Raw genomic sequence first — 17,208 nt, forward strand, 5'->3', positions numbered from 1 at the left:
ATGACTTAACGATACTGAGGAAGGGAAGAGATGCCATCACCATCGCCATCGCCATCGGTTCGTTGGATATGATCTTGTGGTTCAGTGTTTTATGCATTCAACAATTGCCACAGAAGCGTCAAGTTAATGTGAATATTTAAGCTCCATCCGTATGTCAGTCAGCATGTCTGTCTGTTTGTCAGAGTGTCAGAGTGTCAGTCTGTCGACCTGTCTACCTGTCAGCTTGCTTCTCTTGTTCATTTGCCGCACTATTACGTATTCATACGTAGGTCTGTGAGAACAAACAACTGACATGGCACTTTAATTTTATTTTATAGGCACGTCATATTTTGAATTTTGAAACTTTTACTTACTATTCGCACAGATTTTAGTTTCCCATAATTGTCAACGCTTTGACATATCTAACAGAAATCCAAGCTCAACTGTAAAATTATCATTTCCAGGTTACCAAACCCAACTGCACGTTTGGTATTGCTTTGAGATATGCCAACTGGAATCCTGTGATAAATCTCCAAATTGGAGTGGCAATTTATTATAAAACATCTACAAGCATTTCTTCACACAAGTGTGCAAACATAAATAAATACAAATGCTGTATGTATCTGAAATGCTGGACAAGCTTCAGTTCTTTCTCCTCAAAACTTACTTCAATTTTTCGGACAAAATATGGTATTCTATTGCGTTACTCATACGTCCTGTGGCACTCAAATTGAGAAATTTATGCACACTTTTTATTGCAACTGTTAGGTTCAAGAATTCAGTATATAATTATGTAATATGTCTTAAAGTTGTTATCAAAGTAAATAAATAAAATGATGGTGTAAGACACTAAATATGTTTAAGATATTTTATATAAATTTTAATGTGATTTTATTTCGTTTTCATTTGGTATTAAATTTATTATATATAATTAAGTTAAATTTATAAGTTAAATGTTGAACACTTACATATGATAATCCTCCAATAGACACTTCTTTTAAAGTCTTAAAGTTTCGTATGATAAAGTTAAGTGTGTTGATAATCATAGCATTTGATACCAAATGCACTAATCTCTACTTTTTAAGTAGTAGCTGACTTAACAATAAGCAAGCTTCTAAAGAGGCATGCCAAGAGTGGCCGGAACTGCTCGTCACCATAGACGACCAAGTGCCGTTCACCGCTCTAAACAAAGTCAGGAAAGCAAGGAGCATTTGATCACAACAACAATAAGATAATATCCTCATGCTCTCTTTCTATTTCTCTCTAGTGAGTTTTTGCCCTTTTACTACCATATATATCTGAAGAAATCTTAAGAAATAAAAGGAAAACAAAAACTAAATTCGTGCCGTTGATCTTACGTTCTCACCGATGGACAGTAACCTCGTTAATATTGTAAAAATTGCACAGTACTTGTCAAATGTTGAAATAGGAAGGTCTGATTTTATCTGGAAAATAATTGCATTACCTTTTATAGGTCTAATGAAATTTTTGCTGAAGACATATAGAGAATATTGCAGAACACATTCAGTGACTAGGCTAAGTTCCAAAAGAATATTTACAAACGATATTAATTATTGAATTACTTATTTATTTTCTGCTGTCCTCCTCTCCTAGTGGCACATAGGGTCCCAACGATTCTTCTATGGTAAATCTTACTGTGTTGCCTGCTTCTCTCGTAATTTGGTTTCTGGAGTACTGTGCGTGTTTAAATTACTGATCCAAGCTACTTCACCATGGCTTAAATGGAGCTTCCGCACGGTAGCCACCTTTTGAATTCCACCATAGGGGTTGCTTTGTTATGTAGGATGCTATTTTCCTAAGCGTGAGACCAATCCACTTCCAATTTCTTCTTTTGGTTTTAGTGGCACCTTATGTTTATTCCATGTGTTTCCAAACATTTTAGTATTGTTCTTAAGCATTTGTTTATGAATACTGGATTAAATTGGATACGCGATTAAATTGAAGCAGAGTTTTTCAACATATTTCACATCACATCCATAATACAGCGTTGATTTGACGTTCGAGTTAAATATTCGAGGCTTAGTACGAGTGCTTATTTGATTAGACTTCCACACAAGCAGACTTGGTTTTACACAGTTGAGTCGAGACCACTTTTATCCAAATTTGTAAATGATTTTACATGTTGCACCATTATTAATTCCATTAGATGGAAGATCCTGGATAGTGTAGCCGTTGCACATAAGCTATGTTTTTTCATGGCTTATGTGCAGGCCGATATTGGATACACAGGAACTAAGTATATCAATTCTGTTTTTTTACTCAGAACTTTTATGTCTTTAGAGACAGACGTCGTCTGCATACTCCATATTGCCAACTGGCTTTTCTTTTTCCAAATAGTCTATAATAATTATTCCATTTGAATCCTAAAATAAGGAAACCAAAACTTCTTCAACCGATTGTTGAGTTCTTTTTCGCTTGGGAGCACTACCACGGGCTCTACCCATTCTCTGGCTTGTTGTTTTCCCTCAAGTATGAAATAATGGATCCATATTTCATCAATTGTTAGCACTCACAGCTTACAGAAGTTAACATGTGAAAACTGCAAGAAATCCTCCTTTGTGCACATCGATACTCTGATATCTTTGAATGCGGATACTTACCTCCACTATAAAGTCATTCTGAAAAGCCACGAAAGTTTATATCTGTTGATTGTGGAGACTATTATCTGATCAAAATGAAATTTGGGACATTATCATGCCGCTATTTTATTGGTATGTTTATTGTTTCTTTCTCAAATCTTCAGTAGTCTAAGTCTTTAGTATACCATTTAAAATTTATTGATATATGGTTGTACATGGCTGCAGCCTGCATCTATGTCTTCAATTTAAAACTTTCTTGATTTACAACTGTTGAGACTTCATTTTAGAGTTACTGGCTCGAAAGTATTGCTACTTTAAGTATAAACTTTGCATTTGTGGAATTCAAATAACTTTACTTATATACAGGTCCTGTTAATGCATCTTTAAAGAGCTCCATTTTTGTAGTCATGTCATATCATATCAATGTGACTCTAATCTTATTTGTATTAGAAATTCGATTAAGTCCAATAATACTTTTGTTTCCACATACATATATAGACACATATATCTGTATGCAATTTATAAACTAGAATTGTGATTAGAAAATCTATCAATTGTCTATTTGAACTTCAGTTAAAGCAGCTATTTTATGTCCTTTCGCATTTGTTTCTTGAAATAACATTTAAAATCAATTTGGAAACATTTTGCAATAATTTGATTTTGCGTGAAAGTAAGTGATATCTTCCGAATTCGTTGTCATTTTTGATTTTCCTATCTTCCGAAGTAGCACTGACAGGGTGTCAGTGCATATTTAAAATTGTCTATGCAAGTAGATACTTGCGCTAAGGAGTCTACGCTCATATCGCATATGCATTTGTGTAGATACTTCCATTTGTGTAGATACTTCCTTCTCGGCATGACACCATAAATTACTGCTGCACATATGCCTTGACGCCTTGGAACAGAATTAGTTGAACGTGAAGTCATCTCAACTGTCATTTTGATTGTAAGACTAACGGAAACAAACTGGGTCACTTGAAGTTTAACAGAGAAGATACGAGTATCTACTGAAGTCATGTGATTTTTTTTTCGAATAATATTTTTTTGTTATTTTTTTTGGAATTTTTTTTTATTACATTTAACAAGTGCGCTTTCATGTGTTTATTGACCATCACTTCAATTTCTATTTGCCAAAGCAATTTGTGTGAAACTGAAATATTTGATGAAAAGATAAAAAAAAATTTATTTAAAAATACAAAAATTATATCTATTGTTTGTACCTATATGTATTTAGTTTATGTATGTGAAATATATATTCCCATACAAATGGGTATTATATTTGCTTTTACATTCTCGGTGTAGCTCGTAGCTTCTCATTTCGGATTGTTTGTAATCGAATTGTTTGCGGATGATGCAAAGTTCCGAGCTGTTGGATTAAGGCGTGTAAACTGACAAAGCGATTGGCATTCACTTTTTAAATGTAAACAAAATCAACAAATCGCTTACGTCATTGATATTGCCTTTTAGGTACAATTAAGGTTTTACGAATTACTTTGAATGGATTTATAATTGCAGTGTATGGAAGTGCATTATAATTATATGAGTGAAATTGACTTGACCATTGAAACACTACAGTACTGTGGGAAGTTGCCATTCGAAAAATTATTCACTAGTTTTTTTATTTTAAAGTAGATCTCAAAATATATATAAGTAAAATGTTCTAAAAAGTGGCTAATTATAGACCGATTAAACCAAGTAATAATCAATTAGATTGTTTAAGACTAAAGATCGCAAAGATCTCTAGTCTATGGATTAGTCCATTATATATATTATATTAGATAATCTTTTAGTTTCAAAGTTTACAAAGTTTTTGGCACTAATCAATGCATTAATTCAGTAAATATATTGGACTTTTTACGATTTTGATCCTAAAAGAAGTTTCCGACGTTCTAGACGACATGCTGTGTCTAATGACAGCAGTATGTTCGCCTCAGTGTTTGTATGGTAACGAAATCTTGTCGAATAAAGCAGAACATTTCTATTGTTTTCATCCCAAAACTCTGATACAGATCTGAATATTCATACTATTTAGAACTTTAGTAGACTCTATCGCTCTCTATATTCCTCTATCTCTAGTAATTTATAATTATGGAAAGAATATGATTGATTACATCTTTTGCAAAGTTAATATGTACCAAAGTACATATGCAAAGTTAATTATTATTCTGAAATTGAACAAGAATTTTAGCCAATATGACTAATTGAATTCGAATCTTTGAGGATAAAATGTGATTACAAAAAAACAAAAAAATTGGAAACATACTTCAATATGAAAAGGATACTAAGATTAAGGAATATATCTCCGGACTGACAGCAAGTAAAGCAAAATAATAAAAAATTAAAGCAATCTGTCCCTCGTATTCCATCCTTAGGAATGGCAAATGATGAGTTCACAATGTCACATATGGAATAACCAATTACTCTTGCCCAAAAATTCCTTGTGGTCGAAGAAACTCATGAGCAAGAAAAAAAGAGATATAGGAGAAATCACATCATTTTTAAACACACCCGGTCAAGTTGACTTTTCTCTGGCCATTAAAGCAGAAATTCGAAAGTTATATATAAATTTAATCACAAAAAGCTGCAGACATACAATTTAATGTCTACTAAAGTCCTGCATAAGTTAAGTGAAATCGGTTTTATGTACCTAACACAGCTCTTTAATTGTTTTGTGATAATTAGATGCCTTCGGCTGCAATGAAAGGGACCAGTAATAGCGCTAAAACGAAAACCTGGTAAACCTTTCGAAGAAGTAACGTTGTATACACTACTTAGCCTCCTACCAGTTCTAAGCAAAGTCTTAAAAACCGTATTTTTCTCTAAACTGAAATCAGTAATTACTGCGAATAAGTTATTACCTAAAGATAAATTTGGCTTTAGAGACTAACATGGAACTCGAAACAGCTACATGATCAGCCAAAAATTCAATTAATGAAAATAATATAAAAAGAATTTTTGTTGTTGTAGTTCACTTCTAATTAAAAAAAAATCTCTTTATGGAACTATTGACAAAATTTAAAGAGTTTTCAGAACCATGCATATTTCTATGGAAGACAAGGAAATCTGTACACTTGTACTTCTATATATTAAGCAAGTGTTTGATAAAATCCAGCATGATGGACTGCTATATAAACTTAAAAAGATATTGCCCTATCCAGTTTATATTGTCCAGCATGTTTTGTGAAATGTAAATAACCGACACCTTATTGTTTAATTAAAAAGGAAATATCAAATTTGATTAAAATTCACTCCAACGCTCCCTAAGGTGTTGTTCTTGAACTAATTTTATATAATATACACAGCTGATCTGCCCACCGCGACGAAAATATGTGTTCTAACTTTCAACGCAGATACAGAATTCATATTTAGATATTTTCACCCAAACCTAATCATGGAAATGTTCTAGCTTAGACAAATGTTCCATCCATAGACAAAAAATCCATCTTAAAAACCTCAACATCTGATAAGGTTTCTTCAAACAAGACATGCTGTAATCACAACAATATAAAATAATAGAGCTCAGTATACTCATGTATAATGGCTGTCATTTTTCCGATCTAAAGAGCTTTAACCTTTATAATGAATTTTGCATCAAAGGAAAAATCAGTATTCGCTGAATAGATGCTTAAATGAATGGATTATAAAAAGAATGATAACAAAAATTGAGTGCGATTATCTCACTATATCTCATAGTAAAAAACTATTTCTTAATACAAAATAGCATTTTTTTAAATGGGTACTATCTGAATGAGTACTATGAGTACAAATGAGTAGTATTGGTTATACACATTGTAATAAATATCCCTTCCATCCCTAGCTTGAAAACTATGATGATTTCCTATCTCAAAGGAAATCATGGACATTCTATTTTCAAAGATATGAGACAAGATAGTGTCATCCATATTATAGCATTAAAAATTTTTTAATCTGATTATGCATTTTAGTGAAGGTTTCTTAAGTATTTTGATACTTACGGTTCCATAAACTAAGATTTCTTCCACTAAGGCTCGTTTATAATTCGCTCGTATTATCATTACCTTGCAATCATTAGTTAGTGGATTATAGGGTACATTTGCCTTTTTAGGTAAATAACTTCAGTCGTTATTTGAGTTCAGAAAACTCAGTCCCGCCACAACGATAAGATTTACTTTAATAAATACTTTTAAAGTTTCTCATGATACCAATTACGTCAAGATTTTACAGTTTTGTAATATAAATTTATCTAATAAAGAGTAAAATTACATTATCTATGAATCTTATATCTTTTATATTCTTATACAAAAACTTTATAATTATGACCAATTTCTCGGCCGTAACTTAAGTCGCAATACTGAATCAAGTCGTGCTTAAGTCATCAACTTAAGGACTTAATTTACATTTAAGATAGTTTTGAGGGTTAAGTTGCACCTGCAGAATCGGCTCGAAATAAATTTCAATGTTTGCCTCCAAAATCTTCACTCTCTTATTTAAACATTTACCAAGTCTCACGTCGTCTATCATCTGCATTCATTCCCGTCAGTGTTCAAAGTTATTCATTCTCACATACTCACTCATGTCTTTTGTTTTATTTACAAATTTGCATATACTTTTACTTAAGTTGCATTTTGTTCTACCTCATTTTAGGTACACGATTGGGCAACAGACTTCTGCGATGGCACTTGCCTATGTGCGCTGGTGGAGAACCTCCAAACTCGTCCACTTAAGCCATCATGGAATCGACGGCCAGCGAATCAACATCACTATTTAGAAAATGCGACAACTGCCTTAAACGCTGTCGAGGCTGACCACATTAAGCTCGTCAACATTGGCAATGTGGACATAGTCAACGGCAATGTGAAACTTATTTTGGGCCTAATTTGGTCACTGATTGTGCGCTACCAAATTGGCCGTAGTAAATTTCCGCCACGTAAGCTTATGTTGGCTTGGCTTCAAGCTGCCTTACCTGATTGCAAAATCACAAATTTAACTACCGATTGGAACAGTGGAGTCAATTTGTCAGCTTTGTTGGACTATTGTCAACCTGGCCTCTTTCCACACTGGCGCTCACTTGATCCTAGTCAAAGTGTCAGAAACTGCACGAATGCCATGAACATTGCACAACGCGAATTCGGTGTGCCAAAAGTGTTGGAACCAGAATATTTGGCTTCTCCATGGTTGGATGAGTTATCTGGTATGACATATTTATCCTACTTTATGAAACCTGGTGGTCCAGGCTACAATGCCACAATGCGTTGGGTTAACACTCAAATTAAAGAACCTGTCAAAAATTTCACTGTAAGTTTTAATTCGCTTTTATGTTAAGAACACAAATGATTCTCATCACTTTTATATTTTTCTTGAATGTAGACCGATTGGAATGATGGACGTGTTTTCTGTGAAGTTATAAAAGGTTTAGGTGGACCTGCTCCAGCTCCTGAGAAACTCAGCACAGATCCATTTCATTTTGAAAATAACATTCGCAAAGCCGTGGAAGCTGGTGCCAAACTGGGTGTGCAGCCCATTCTAACTGCCAAAGATATGGCGAATCCAGAAGTTGAGCACTTGGGTATTATGGCTTATGCAGCGCATCTTCAGTGGGTACCGCCAAGGCCACCGCTGTCCGATTTAGTTAATGTCTATATGGAGAGTAATTCCGGAAGAGTGGGCGAACCGGTATGATTTCGTCAATTACGTATATTTCCACCAAGTTTTTAAAATAAAATGGATATTATGATTAAATTATAATTAATTATTATTTTTAATGCATTTATTTTAAAATTTTTAAATTACCAGTTTTTTTTCATCTTTTTTTTAATATTTTTATTTTTTTTTTTATTTTACCTTTCTTAGTTTTATTATCAATTTTCTTTTGCTTCTGTAAACACTATTTTTATAACATTTTTCATAAACTCTACTTAATATTTTACCTTCTTTATTTTTCTTATTTTGTTTTCCTCATTTTCCATTCTATTTTCTTATTTTCATTTTATCATTTTTCGTTTTTAATTTTCTTTTTTTTTATTTACACTTGTTCTGTTTATTTTTAATTTATTTATATTTTAACTCTTCTTCATTTTCTTAATGTTTTTTTTTAATTTCATTTAATTATGTTTTTGTTTTTTTTTTCAACACGAAAGTATATTTTCAATATTTAACATCTTTAAATTTTCAAATTTTTTTTTATACGTAATAATTTGCGGCGCAGACCCATTTTCGTATTGACGTGATGTCGCGCGAAGTCAGCCTGAGCCAAGTAAGGGCAGTGATTATGCCACCCACTGGTCATCCACAGCCAGTCCGCCTGAATGCTCACGGCGAGGGTGTCTACATACCTGACAAATATGGCATGCATGAAATCGTTGTCGAAATTGGCGAGGACAGTCTCGGTGGACATTTCTTCCGCGTGCTACCACGCTTTATACAAGTAGCACCGCCCGGCATGGCCCCCTGCGCACTTGGCAGTCTAGTTGAAGTACTCGTCAATGCTACTGGTGCACCAAAGACGGAAGATATACTTGTCACTGCAGTCTCTCCGACAGGAATTTCACACAATTGTCCACTGAAGAAAGTGGAGGAAGGGCACAGCGCTATATTTAAGCCAGACGAAGCGGGAATTTGGGAGATTGCCATTACATATCAAGGACGGCACATACAAGGTGGCCCCTTTACATGCGCTGTGTTTGATGCAACAGGAGTTAGTGTGCATGGTCTCGATGGAGCACAAGCTCTGCGTGCACACTCTTTCGAAGTAGATGCACGCGGTGTCGGCGTCACTGGTGAGTTGCACGTTGACATTGTACACGACAAGCGTTCGTTGGTTTGCTCAATTGAAAAGATTGTGGAAAACAAATTCCGCGTGACTTTCATGCCACGACAAAATGGCAAATATCGTGTTTACGTGTACTTTAACGGCTACGATGTGAAAGGTTCGCCATTCATCATGCGAGTGGGCACTAAGGGACGTTCGGGCAAGACGCGCAGCAGTCCTTTGCATGACAACAAACACCGGTCAGAAAGTCCCTCAATGCATTACACATCGACAACCAGTACACGGCACAATGACTACCGTAATTCCTCGTTGTCACGTAGGGATTTGCTTAATTCTCACAACACACCCGAACGACAGAGGTCTTATTCACCGCAGTATTCACCGAAGCTGGATTCGAGCGACTATCGTACAAGCTCAAGTTATTATAAACGCGAAAGTGAAGTGAGTATCTCAGATACGGTGAAGGCATGATTTTGTATTTTTTACAGTAAAATTTGTTTTTGTTACTAATATTTTTTGTACCTGTACACGTACACTACTCACTAATTTCTTTCTAACCTCAAACACTATACTGTATCCTCACAAAATTATATTAGGAACGATTGGCTACATCCCCTCCACCACCTCCGGCGCCACAACCACCACAACGTGAACAATACAGTCCAACCACAAAGTACATTAACTCCACGGACCTGTACACGGTAAATGCACGACGCGACTCTAAAGCTTCAACTTCTTCTTCCACCAAAAACGATTACTACTATGATAAAGAGAATGAACTTTACAACCAGAAACGCACGAATCGAAATTTAAAATTGGCACCACCACGCGAGAGTCGCGAAGAGTTTTACGATCAGCAGCAAACTGCGAGAGCAACCGCAACGTACACCGCCAAGTTGAGCCCCATTCCTAGTCCCACACACAATGTAACTAAATTCTACACTTAATATAACCTTTAATGTTTTTTATTGTTGTTGTTGTTTAATGTAATTTTGTTAATTTTTAACATAACCTCGAAACACAAGTGAAAAGCGACTAATATTGTTTAACAATCCATTTCAAAATAGATACGTTCAAGTGAGGTGCGCACACACAGTCCACTCACAGTAAAAACCTCGAACCAATACGAGACAGCCACACGCAATCTGAGCGTAAGTCCACGGCATATGACGCCATCGCCTGTTCAACGCTATTCACCCAACAATGCTTACATCACAACAGCAACACATCGCATTGGCAGCCCAGTATCTACACTCAACAAGGTAATACCCCCATTATCCATACTTAGAATTTTTAACTCCTTTTCTCTTCCTCACACAGAATGGCATCAATCGCTCTGAATACGAAACTTCACGTATTGAAAAATCTTCCACCTACAAGTCTTCTTCCAACTTCGTTACTGACTCCAATGTACGCGCAAGTCCATCGCTTTACGGCACTACAGAACGCATACGCCGTACAGCTTCACCAGAGCCACGCATCGATCATTCGTCCAATGTGCGAGTTTCTTCGATCAAACCCACATCAGCGCGTCGTGACAGTTGGGATGTCATCAACAAAACGAAGCACATGCTATCCCATAACTCACTGGAGTCCTTGGCCAACATGACGGAAACGCAGCTGAACACTGATTTGTCTTACAATCGTCCCGACATCGACAATGAAACGCAACGAAACACACAATATAATAAGTTTGCCTTACAAGAGAAGAAATACCATTCCGATCGTGATCGCCATGGAAGCATCGATGATGTCGATCGTTATAAGTAAGCACAACGTACTTAATAACTCCGATTTATTGCTTAATATGTTATTTGTTTTAGACCAAGTGCCATTACCGTCAAGTCACATTCAAATAATACCTACACGGACAAGTCAGGCGGCTACACGAAGACAGTTAAGGAATCGAGTCAACACGTGGTCACGGAACGCACACACACTGACAATGGCTTGAGCGGTCAATACGGCTACAGCTCATTGTCACGTTTTCGTCCTATAGACAGCAATGCCACTGGTGCCAAAGCAATACGTGTACAAGACATACCGAATGGTGCCATTGGACGTCCCGTGGAATTTGAGATCGACGGTTCAAAAGCAGGTTCGGGCAATTTAGAAATTCTAGTTAACGGAGGACGTGTGACTTCTTCTGTGCGTTCATTGGGCGGACAACGCTTCATTGCGAGCTTCACCCCTCACGAACCGGGTACGCATTCTGTACAAATTACGTTCAATGGAGAAACTGTACCAGGTAAGTCAGATCGCCAATGTTTTTTGTAGAATTAAAAATATTTTATTTATTTATTAAATAAACTAAGTATTGTAGTGTATTTTATAATGGAAAAAGAAATATGCAATGTCAGGCAAAAGGACTTTTGATAGATTAATTATTATTTATTTATTAATATGAAGAAGTCACATAAAAAGTTTAATACAATAATTTTTAAGAATTTATTTTAAAATATTAAATTATATTATTAATTTTATTAATATGATTAATATTAATAATATTTAATATTAATATTAAATTAATTAATAACACTTTAGCATTCTTCCAATATTTTTAACGGCTGTGGTGAAATAAAATGGATTACCAACAACACTACATCCATTCATATTTTCTTTAAATGTATGTGAGCAATAGTTCCAATCATTTATTATTAAGTCTATTTTATAAATTAATAATTTATTATAATTATTAATAAATATCAATCAAACTATAAAAAATTTGAATTTAACCACATTATCAATGCAAAGCATTTAAGCACATACAGCCCACTGTGGTGAATATAAATATTCTCTGTACATTTTTAGCAAAGTCAAGAACCAAATTACCATGTCCAGTAGCTTATAAACTGTGTACTATGTACAGTTTGACGTTGAAGATTTAGAAATCATGTTTTATTATTATTCAGTTAAAAATTCAATAATTCATCAATTTATTCAAAAATATAAGCTTAATTAATTAATTAAATAATAATTAAGTAATAGACTTAATTCCAATTAAGTCTATTACAACAGACTTAATTTGATAATAGACAATTAATTAAATAATAGACAATTCCAACTATTTTTCAACTAAGCTTTTTATGAATAGTGGATAATTACTTCTTTACTCTTAACATCAGTGTTGTATCCAAGGGTAAAAAGGGATGTAAAGGAGAAGAAGAAATTTAATCTACAAATAATACATTGCTAACAAACCACCCTTGCTACAATTCCTGTCTACGCCGGGATTTCTGTCAATTAGTCTTCCACTTCTAAATGATATGAACTGATTACGTTATTTTGAATAGACTTAAGTCTAAGTCTATCTTCTTCCTATTAAAAAGAATTCAGCTGCAACGCTTGTTTGAAGTTGCAGTCATCGTTTTTGCAGCCCTGGGTCACTTAACTCCTATTCCTGAATTCAAACAGCAAATTCAACCTGGTTTCCTGGTTATATTCAACAACTCAGCATTTATTATGGTATAAAGACAGAAGATTCACATAATATCACGAAAACATTTACTGATTTACTGATAAAGGCTTAGACGAGTTTCGTGACCAGTACAAACACTCTCCAAGTAGTGCAGCCGTATAACAGGGCGAATTTACGACTGATTTCATAATTCACAGTTATGCGCGAAAACTTCTAGTGTTCAGGACCGTGTTATTAATCTATACTTGAATATCTCTGCATTCGTGGTTATTTCTAGTTCTTAAGAATTCTTGGACGACTAGCTACGTAATAATTGTTGAGTGATGGATATTTAACGATGTCCGAAATAGTAGTGTGATCAGCTCAAGAACTCACAAGATTAAAAAATTATGTTTTAGTTTTGAAAATTTACTCACTACTAATCCCTTTTTTTGTTGGAAATAGACTTGATCTTTATATTATATAGATAAAATATTATATATTATAATTTATATACAAAATATATTGTCTCGCCCGTGGTAATCGTGGAGTGCACGCATCCAACCCTTAGTACTAGTAGTCTCGAGAAATTATTTACGAATAATTAAATACAAGAATTATTTTTAAGACCACCGATTATGGATATTTACCGCTACTCGAAACAACTGTACGGTCAGCCAAAAATTCAATTAATTAAAATAATACAAACACAGATTTTGATGTTGTAGTTGACTACTTTTTGAAACCACTTTATTTTTCTATTAAATTTGTTTTTAAAGCCAATATGACGGGGCAAGTGACTATTTTACTTAATAGAAATAATTGTATTTAATAGAGAGGTTCGAAAAATGTAGTGAACAAATGTTTTTTAGCAAAAGACAGTTTGTTAAATTAATAAATCACATAAATTTAAAGCATTCATGTACGAATATAGAAGCACAATCTATATCAGTAACTTTTAATTTTTTGGAACCTAGAAATATCGTATGTTGATGTTTTGCTAATATAATGTGGGGCTAAAGACGCTAAAAGAAATAATAATATTTTTTCAGACTGCATCTAAACCGTTGACAAAAATTCAGTTAATTAAAATTATATTGAAAATTTTTTGTTATATAGTTCACTACTTTTGATATCTTTCAACATTATAGTTCTTTATTCGAGTTTTTTGAAAAGGGGTCTGTGAAACTTTACAATGAAAAACTTATGAGTTTATTTTTAATTTTTATTCCGATCTCCGACAATTTGAAGTTCGTATTCGCCTTCTTTTTTAGGGAGAAGTATTATTACAATTTCGAGAAATATATATGATATATATATAGATAACCATAATTCCAACTAATTCTAGAAAATGTTGTGGAAATAATGTTAAATTTACTCCAATAAATATGATTAAAAATTCACTTGTTTTTAGTTTTGCATTTATATATAAACCAGTAAAAAGAGGATATCAATAAATAAACTCTGCAATGATAGCAAATACACCTTCTATTAATAATATAAAATAATAATATATAAAATAGTTTATTAATATAATTTTTAGAGGCCAAAAGTAAATTTAATTCAATCATTGTAAAACTGTGTTTTCTTCAATGAAGTCATTTTTCTTAGTTCTTCTCTCTAACTAATTTAATTAACTCATAAAATAGTTTGTTTTCTCTGACAAATGAACTAAAATAATTCCACTTCACTCACTTAACTCCCACCTTTTGAGTCCGCCACTGTCAACCTAACCACAAACACAAACACCAACAAAACGCAACAGGTGAGAAATGCGATATGCTGCGGTCGTGCTTCCACTGTGAACAAAACACACACGGAACTGTGCTCAAATAAGCGTTTGCACAAACACAACAACAACAACATCGGCTCAGAACAATAAAATGATTTACACAAAAGAACCATTGAAGAGTAACTTCAACACAACAATTTGCCCACGATCTCACTTAGCCACTCTAGCACTCTACTGCTCTTCCCAACACAAACAAACAACACAACAAAGCGTGTGTCAGGTGTGTACGTGTGTGTGTGAGTTTGTGATTCAGCTAACATTGCTTACCTGAGAATCTCGACAATGGCTCAAACCGGCGGCGGCAGTCTCAACTCGCGTTCGGTACGAAACTGACACGTCTGCGGAAAAAAATTAAAAGTGCACGGCTCAAAGGCAAACGTCCCAAACGGTCTTTGCCAGACAAGAAGTGAAAAATTTTAGTTAATGAAAAGCACAACAAAAACAAGCGCCAATTGTGAGATAAAAGTTTAAAACTATATTTAAAAAAAAAAAAAATTTCTAATCATTTCGTTGCTATTCGCGTTTTCCGTTTATTACAAAGCAAAAAACAAAAAAAAAAAGTATTTCAATAATTTGACAAAATACAATAAAAAGTTTTAATGAAATTCGTTGTTCACTGTTCGCTAGACAAATTCCTCAGCTATGAGCAAATACCAAAAATTTATCAAAAAAAAAAAAAATGACAAAAATGAATTGAAAAAACAAAAACAACTCGTACTCGTTCATAGCCAAATATGCAAATGCGAGTTGACGCAAAAAGAAACGCTTTTGAAAACCAGTTTAATGAACTTTTCGGAGCGTTTTTCAGTTGTTCAGTTTTTCAAATGTTTTCGAGGATAGTTTTTATCTTTCCGACTGAAATTGGATTTGTGTTCCACTGCAGTTATAATTGAAAATCCAAACAAAAAAAAAATCAATGAAAACAAAAACAAAAACAAACCTAATCCAAATGCTTGTGCGCATTGTACGCCATTTTGTGTTGATACGAAAATAAATGAAAATGTAAAATGTTTTTCTCGCTGGCACAGCTCGACTTGTGCCTAACCTACCTTAGACGCTTAGTTACTTGCATAAACCCGTACAACGTAACTGTGCCTACCGCCCTACCTGCCTCTCGAGCAACAGCCTGTTGCCTTTGTGTGCTGCCTTTGTTGTGGTTGTTGTCTCTGCTGCTCTCGTTGTTGGTGTTGTTGTTGTCGTCGTTTCTGCTGTTTCTGTTGTTGTTTTGCAGCACAACAAGATTCGCGTTAAGATCGCGATTGTATTGACCAAGTTTATTTTCAGTTTCTTTTTTACTTTTTTGTTGTTGTTTTTGTGTTTTTTTTTTGTATTTTATATTGTTTTCATGAAACGTGCACTTTGTTGTTGCTGCATTTGTTGTTGTTGTTTACTGTATTTCAGTGCATTAACAAGATTTTAACCTGAAGGAATGTTGTTTGCTGCAGCGCTGGCTGCACGCTTGCCTGCATCTTGTTTTGCCTCTGAAGCGGTGCGAACCCTGCGTAGACGCTTTCATGCAATTATCGACGGTTTTTATAGGTTTTCCACTTAGTAATATTTTTTAAATTCAATTTTATTTATTTATTTATTGTTTATTTCTACACTTTTACTTCCCGTATACTTCCCAATACTTTCATATTCTCAACAAGTGAGTAAGGGAAGGGAGAAAAGTAACAGAATAAATAAACCTCTTAGAGTAAGTAATTTCAGGGAAGATTAGAGGTCATAACCATGCCTAACCTAATATGAAGAGTTAATGGAATATGAAATAACAATTTTTTAAGCCGTGAGAAAGGCAATCCAACTCAGTCTGGGAGCTACAGCATCACCACTTGACACAATACATAATGTAAAGTACAAACCTATAAACCTATATAGGCTTCAACGCTCCAAATCTATTAATGTTCGCATATTTACATGTTTCATTTAATTCTACTAAACCAGGGCTTGGTTTCCATTGATTTAAAAAAATCAAAGTTCCATATTTACAGTTTTAATATGAGGGTAATACTTATAAGCCAATACCACACCAGTAAACTGGGTAAAACTTATTCCAAAATTAACTAAATAGAGTAATAGTTTTGCCATCACAACTGGCATTACGGATTTCACATTTTTCATCTGGGTTGCTGTATCTATAACTTAATTATATCTATAATGCTTTTCATGTTGAAATCCTACCACATATCATACAATACAACCAAGGTTATCGTAATACATCAAACGTTCTAAAGTCAAGAATATTATTAATTATATTTTTACTAATTAACTGCCTGATCTCTGAAATAATATAAATGAACTCCATAATTCATAATATAAAATAATGGCTAATAAGTCCATAAGATTACGAATAAAAGAACCAATGTTTGGCAACATTCGATTTTATTCGTCAATGTAGTTTCCTTCAAAAGTAATACAAGCATTTCAGTGGTTCTCTAACATTTCGGTACCTCTCTTGTAGAATGATTCATCTTAGACCTAAAAATATATCTCAATTTTAGATGACTTTTTCATAAAAGCAAAATCTATTCCCCTAAAACATGTTTCTGAGGCCTATGAATAGATAGTAATCGTTGGGGCTAGGTCTGGTAATTACAATCTGAGTTGGAAACCAATATGATCCGCGCAATTTGGCCATGGTAGCCAAAGATTTGTGACAAGTCACATTAACTCGACAAGAGAATTTTTTTCT

At 34.1% G+C, this 17,208-nt stretch overlaps 1 protein-coding gene across 4 annotated transcripts in view; it reads left to right on the plus strand.

The window, feature by feature from the left end:
• LOC119686161 (filamin-C) overlaps nt 1-17,208 on the plus strand; it is a 585,474-nt gene that overhangs the window by 535,108 nt on the left and 33,158 nt on the right. Inside the window, exon 1 of one of the 4 annotated variants that reach the window (XM_038100660.1) lies at nt 14,814-14,970. The exons of the other annotated variants lie outside the window; for them this stretch is intronic. The gene's annotated coding sequence lies outside the window, so the exon portion shown is untranslated. Of the gene's footprint in view, nt 1-14,813; nt 14,971-17,208 lie in introns of those variants that run through there. 4 annotated transcript variants of the gene reach the window in all.

This window comes from Teleopsis dalmanni, chromosome 2 (assembly GCF_002237135.1).
Source record: "Teleopsis dalmanni isolate 2A chromosome 2, ASM223713v2, whole genome shotgun sequence".
Taxonomy (NCBI): domain Eukaryota; kingdom Metazoa; phylum Arthropoda; class Insecta; order Diptera; family Diopsidae; genus Teleopsis; species Teleopsis dalmanni.